We start from the raw sequence: 7,338 nt of genomic DNA, 5'->3' as shown, positions 1-7,338 counted from the left end.
GGTTATGAGGATGTTGTTGACCAGATATCTTGAATTTTGACTGTATATTGACTTGCAATGACTGTTTTGCCCTTGGGAGTCGACTGTTGACCTAATCAGGTTTTGAGGGACTAAATTTGCTCTGTTTGACTTGAAACTTTATATGGAGATACTTTGGGATGTTAGTGACCCTATAGAACCATCTTGAGTCATTGATTCAATGATTTTCCATTGAATTAATCAAACCCTAGTTCAGAGCTTTTGTATAGGAGAGTGCGTTTTGGAGCTTTGTCTTATGATTTGGTTTTGTGTATGAAAAATAGCATGGGCAAATTTTGGGGTATGACAGCTGCCCCTGTTCAATTATCTTAAACCTGAAGATGTAGAGTGGTCTGCATGCCAGTCGGTATCTGAAGGTGGAAGATGATTGAACATAAGAATACCAAGAAATTTGCCCTATTTGAAGTAGGGACTTTTGTCGGAGATGGGCTTGTGGATGCCATCTGGTAGTTGAAGTTTGAGAAATGTCGTTTGCGCGTTGATTGTGTTATTACCGTTCGTAGTAAATGAATTAGATCTTTTGGAGAGATAATCGTGTCTACATCGTTCGTGATGATAGAATTAGACTCTCTTGTCGTGTCAGTACCGTTCGTAGTAACTGAATTAGACCGTGGACGTCAGTGATCGTGTCTACACCGTTCGTGATGATAGAATTAGACCTCTGAAATTTGATCGTGTCAGAACTGTTCGTAGTAACCGAATTAGATCTTTTGTCGTGTCAGTACTGTTCGTAGTAGCTGAATTAGACTTTGAAAGTGATCGTGTCATTACCGTTCGTGGTAAATGAATTAGATCTTTGAGCGTTGATCGTGTCAGTACCATTCGTAGTAGCTGAATTAGATCTTGGGAATTGATCGTGTCATTACCGTTCGTGGTAGATGAATTAGACCTTGGAGCATTGACCGTGTCAGTACCGTTCGTGGTAGCTGAATTAGATCTTGAAAACGATCGTGTCATTACCGTTCGTGGTAGATGAATTAGATCTTTGGAAAGTTGGAGTTTTCGTTCGTTTTTCTGTACCTGTATTCTGCAAAAGGTAAGATTAAATTTATGCAATGTCATGATGCATGGGTTACATAATGAGTCTCTCAAAATAAATGAGAAGCTTTGCATGTTATGTATGAATTTTTATGAGGTAATGCATGCAATGTATGAATATGTTTATGACATATGATATGTGAATATGATTTATGTTGTCTTGATTGAGAAAATAAATCTCTATGTCTTCGTGATTTTGATGTTTGATCTTATTTGAAGATGCTCAGCTGGGAATTTATGATTTCTGCTTGGAGATGATCAGTGACTTGATGTACCCTGATTGGGGATTAGAGATATTAATACACCATGTTGGAGAAGAGCAAAGTGTTGGAGAAACGGTAGTGTTGAAGATGTAAACTCTGTTGGGAAGCCATGTCTTTGAAGATATCTTCTTGAGAATTGCTCTGTGGGGATATGATCTTGTGAAATCGGAGCTGTGGGAAGGCATGGATGCCTTGGACATTGCCCCCGGTATTATAGTAATTACCATTCCTGGGTTTGATTAGGACATGCCAATGGATATTGATCGAAGCGTTGAACATGCCTTGTATAACTTTGCCCCAGCTAATAGGAACTTTGGAAAGATTCGCCTCGTGAGGACTTTATGAGATGTTCACTATGGGCGATATGCCCCTAGTAATCATAGGCTCATGACAATGTCTTACGTTGATTGGGGAGTAGATTTAGATATACTTGGATGCATGCCCCTGATTGTTCGAGTATCCATGAGAGATTCTCGGAATCTTTACTTGATTGCCCCAGATTGATTGGACAAAACATGTCATGCCCCTTGTATACGTAAGAGACATGGCTACTTGGGGTAATATTGTCTGTCGGGATAACTTTCAGTCATTAGTTGTACCCTGTGCAAATTCTTTCTGTTGCTAACATTTGAAATTATGTAGCAGAATATGTTTAATAATATATTCATGAGATGCCATGCATACGTTTGCCTTGAGTTTTGAAAAAACATTAAAACAAGAGATGTAAAAACGTGATATGTGGTATTCGTAACAATGTGATGTTTGTAAAAACGTGATATCAACTTAGCATTTTTGGTAACCTTAAGGAGTCAGGATACCTTTTTGGTGACAATATGCTTTCGAACTAACCATGCTTCAATTAGGACTTTCAAGGGTTGTAACGTGGCTTGGTTCACGGTTTAAGAAACAAAGGATAATGGCTCAAAATTTATTTATACCCATCCCCTTCTTCGTGATGTTCTTCAGTCCTAAGCTCAGTTAATTCAACTTATGCATTCAGGTTCCAAGAGACTTTTGGATTTGCACCTTTGATGGTTCACAAGCAAAGAGAACTTTTGAGATGGCAGTCACTTCTTCCTTTTGGTAGTCGCAACATTGTGTTGTTCAGGAATTTATTGACTTCTCTTTTTTCATCTTTTGATATCCCTAACTTTTGCCTGAACTGTCTATTTTAAGCTTACAGTCAGCGGGATGCCTCGATTTTTGCCTAAGTCATCTTTTTGTTTTTTGACTTAGCAGGCTTTTCTTTGTATATATGTTTTTTCATTTTTTCCCCTTATGAAAGATATTGACTGCCTTGCTTAATGATTGATGAACCATCATTGGCTTTTGATTGACATCTCCAACACTTCTTTGATGTGTACGGATGAACGCTTGTGATTGAAACCTTTGTTGAAAGGTGTACAGAGTGATTCTTTTAAAATAGAATGCACAGCCAAAATAACTGAGAACTACCCTGCCCCAGGTTAAAAATGCGGTTTTTTCGTACAAAAAGAAACTTCTACTCCTTAGGCTCAAAGGGGTTGACGAGGGATTATCATCCTTATATCTCCACTGTTTAGGAATTGAAACAATGCCTGTACATCGTCAGCATAGTCCGTTCAAAAGCATATTGTATGAGGTTGCGGTATCATTTTCGTCATCCTCCCTTAAAAGGCCTACAGCTTAGCAGGAGTTGAGTATCATAAAATATATGCAAAGTAAAGACGCAATTTAAAATGAGTAATAGCGAAATAATTTATTCAAGACAAACATATGCAATGCACTAATGATGATTATTAAAACAAATAATGTCTATCATAATTCGAATGTTTAAACAAACAGAGTAGAAATCAGCAAATGAAAAAGTAAAACTAATGATCTGAAAGTTCATCCTTCTAGCCATCCACAACATTAGCAGTTACATTAGGAGTCTCAGGAGGATCGAACTCAACTTCCCCAGCATCGATCATATCTTGGATTTTATTCCTCAATGTCCAGCAGCTATTCGTATCATGACCAGGACTATCAGAGTGGTATGCACACCTCATATTAGGATTATAGCTTCGAGCAGAAGTACTAGGATTCTTAGGGGGATCCTTTAGAGTGATCAACTTTAACTTCAGCAGGTGTTGTAGTGCTTGAGCCAGTGACATATTGATCTTTGTGAACTGACGCCTAGGCGTGTCTTGCGTGCTTTGACGACTTCTCTGAGGTGTCGGTGTGGAGATAAAAACTGCCCCAACAGATTGGCCATGGTTATTATTTGAATATGACTTCCCACTGAGAGGCTTCTTTGTAATACCTGAGGATGTAGCAGCTTGAATCTTACCACTTCGGATGCCATTCTCAACGCGTTCCCCAGTCAAGATAAGATCAGTAAACCCAGACGAGGAACTACCCAGCAAGTGACTATAGAAAGGGCCAGTCAGTGTATTCATAAACATATCTACCAACTCTCTGTCAGTCAAGGAAGGTTTGACTCTTCCAGCTAGATCTCTCCATTTCTGAGCATACTCCTTGAAACTTTCTTCGGGTCCCATAGACATGCTTTGTAGTTGGATACGAGTTGGCGCGAGGTCAGCGTTGTATTGGTATTGCTGGTAGAAGGCAACAACCAAATCTTCCCAAGTATGGATGTTGGTACTTTCCAGTTGATAGTACCATTCGAGTTGAGTTCCAGATAAGCTTTCCTGAAAGAAATGGATCCAGAGCCTCTTATCAGTAGTGTGAGGCTGAATCTTCCTTACATAAGACCTCAAGTGCATCTTGGGACAGGAGACTCCATCATACTTAGCAAAGGCGGGAGTTTTGAATTTTGGAGGAATAACAACCCCAGGAACGAGTCCAAGCTCTTCAAAATCCAGCCCAGGTACCTTCTGAATTTCCACGTTTCTCAGACGCTCTTCTAACAGCCTATACTTCTCATCAGAATAATCCTCGTCTTGGGGATACTCTTCTTCTTCTCCTTCTTCCTGAGCATCAGAACCTACATGGCTTCCCTGATTGTTCTTGACACTGAGATCATCTCTCTCTTCATCTTCCTCATTCTTAGGGATTTCAGCATCTTCGGCCCTCCTGGGACGACCTTTGAACCTTCTTCCCAGGTTGATCACACCTTTGGGTTTCTTGGTCTTTTTCTCCTTCTTAGTCAGTAGAGCTTTCAGCTCGTCTTGCCCTTTGGACAAGTTCAGGATCAGAGCTTGAAATTCAGTATTTTGAACTTGGAGATTCTTCACAGATTGTTCAAGATCCATGATGCTGAAATAAACAGCGAGGAAGGATGAGAGACCTATTGTAAGAAACCTGTTATGCGGTGTTATGAATGCGAATGCAATGTTTTCAAGGATCTTTAGGAATTAAGTTAGCAACATTTAGAAAATGACTTGGTCATGTCTTTGTCTGAAGAAATCTGAACTTTGTCTTTGAACGTCTTTCTTTGAGAATCAAGCTCACCATATCAAGTGGGTCATCACCTCTGATTCGAGATACTTCTGAATTTGAAGATACATGGCTAGAGGAAAATAAATCCTCTTGCCCCTTGATAGGTACTGAGTCTCTGAATTGGAAGGCATGTGGCTAGAGGAATATAAATCCTCTTGCCCCTAGATAGGAATTCAGTCCTTGATAAGAACACCTGAAATTGTGCGCCCTAAATTCCTAAGATCCTTGAAAGGGTTAGTTAATCATGTTATGCTTATGATGTCATGATGTCATGACGTTATGCGAATGCAATTCATTAGGCTTAGTGTGAGATAGTAAGGACAAACAAGTCCTTTTAACAAAACCTGCAAGGAAATGAAGGTTAGTAGCAAACACAAACAAGTCACACAAGTCACACAATTTTTGGCTTAAGGCTTGCATGGAGTCTGAACAGGTGTCCTTCCCAAGGGTATTTCTATGGATAAGGAGATTTCAGCAACGGGTTCTACAAGTTATCCAGAATTGTCAGCCCTTCTAAAGCACCCTCGGACATGATGCATTTGCACCATGCAATGATACTTTGAGAAAGAACCTATCTGAATTGTAGCATCGGGTAGCGACTAGTTCTTAACATTTGTCAAGAGTAGTCCCCCCACTACGTTCCTAAAGGCCGAGATGGGTTAAGGGTAACTAAAGGTCCTTGAGCTCCGGCGCACCCACAGACACATACATAGACCCCCCTCATTTAAGAAAGGTGTGCATATGCTATGGAGTCCTAACTCAAGTGTGAACTTCATATTGACTCATCTCCCACATATGTGAAAGAGGTCGCCATGACTATGCCACTCCTAATCTTAAGTGTTCTTGAATCCGGGAATAGGATTCGTCCATCAGTTAATTCCCAAAACGCCCCTGAAAAATAAAACAAACAAAGCAAACAATAGAAAACATTTAAGTGATTCCTAAACTCTTAAGGTAACCCCTCTTTTATCGAATTTAATCCCCAGCAGAGTCGCCAGTTCTGTAATACGGTGAACTGACTTTTTATCGATCGAAATGTCGCGGTAAGCAAGAGTCGCCACCGACTTTTATTTTATCCAAACTAAATCAGAAAGGCAAAAAGAAACAGAAAAAAACCTTTTTTAAAGAAATCTAAGTTCGGGGGGTAATTTATGCAAAGGGAAGGTGTAAGGCACCCTTTGCATCCATGGTTTTTCATGGGCTCTTAATTGCTTTGCTTGCTCGTTTGTTTTTAGAAAAAGGTAGATGAAAGAAAAAGTGGACTTTAGCTCGTAAATGAGCGTAGCCAGTTTTCGAAGAATTGTGAGAAAGAATATTAAAGATGAGCATTGCAAGGCAATTAGGGGCAATTACCTTAAACTCAGATGATAGGTCTCTTTTTAGCCTTTCAGAATGAAAGGGTCTATCCTTGCCATAAGAGGGCAGGAAGCCTTTCGTTTGGAGGTTGAAGGGTCATCGAAGCATCCTTTGCCATAAGACTGTCCCATGCCATAGAAGGGCAGGTAGTCTAAGGCAAGGATCAGAATAAGCCATTTTCGTAGGCAGCCAGAAGATACCTCAGCCTTTTTCCGTAGGCAACATCCGAGGGTCGAGGTCATTTGTGTATCGAAGGCAGCATCATTAGGGTCGTAACCTTTTTATCGAGGCAACATGGCTGAGGTATCCTCGAATTCGAGGGACGTGGCTTATTCTGCAAAAAAAACACGAAGGCAACAGGCAACAGGCAACAAGGCAACAGAGAGGGTTACCTAAAAAGCGTGCGTGTGTGCAACAATCACGTGATTATATTCAGAAAATTATCTTATAATTACTTATCTACCTTGATTTAAGGCTTGCACTCCCTAAGATTACTAACCACACAATAATATAATAATAATAATGGGGAAGGGAAATTGTAACCAGCGGAGGAGAGGGGAATTGAAACCAGCGGGATATAATTAAAAATTAAAACAGAAAATATTAGAGTTAGGGTTTAGGGTTACCAAACTCGTAGCTTCGGCGGTCATCAAACCCTGAAAATTGAAAAGGAAGAATAAACAGAAGAGGGTGAGTGCATGGCTAATTCAGTGAGAATTAGAGTTAACCTTAACTTAATAAAAAAAATGTCAAGGAGAAAGTAAATATGAATAAGAACTTAGCTTTGAATTTAATCTGATATGGTTAGCGGGAAGCCCTCGGGGTTAACCCTGAAAAATGGCAAAGCAAGTAATAGAGAAAGGTGAATGTATGCACAGTTCAGAGATATAAGGGCAAATCCTAAAATCAAAAGGAAACAAAATAGACTTTTAAAATAAATTAAATACTTAGCTTTGTGAAGCGCGTGACGCATAGTCGGAGGAAACCCTGTTGTCAACCCTGAAAAGAAAATGTACAAAGAAAAGATTCTTCAGTGTATAGCAAATTCTTGTAAATATTAAATCGGGTGAAAATTGAAGAGAATAACGATCAGATTTAATTAATTATTGGTCTTCGACCTAATTAAATAAATCGATCAAAAATAAAAAAAATAGATTTTTAAAGAAGTCAAAATATCTTATAATTGATTAACCACAATTAATTTTATGAATTAAAACAA

The sequence above is a fragment of the Vicia villosa genome, linkage group LG1 (assembly GCF_029867415.1).
Source record: "Vicia villosa cultivar HV-30 ecotype Madison, WI linkage group LG1, Vvil1.0, whole genome shotgun sequence".
Taxonomy (NCBI): domain Eukaryota; kingdom Viridiplantae; phylum Streptophyta; class Magnoliopsida; order Fabales; family Fabaceae; genus Vicia; species Vicia villosa.
This window is presented reverse-complemented; position numbering follows the sequence as displayed.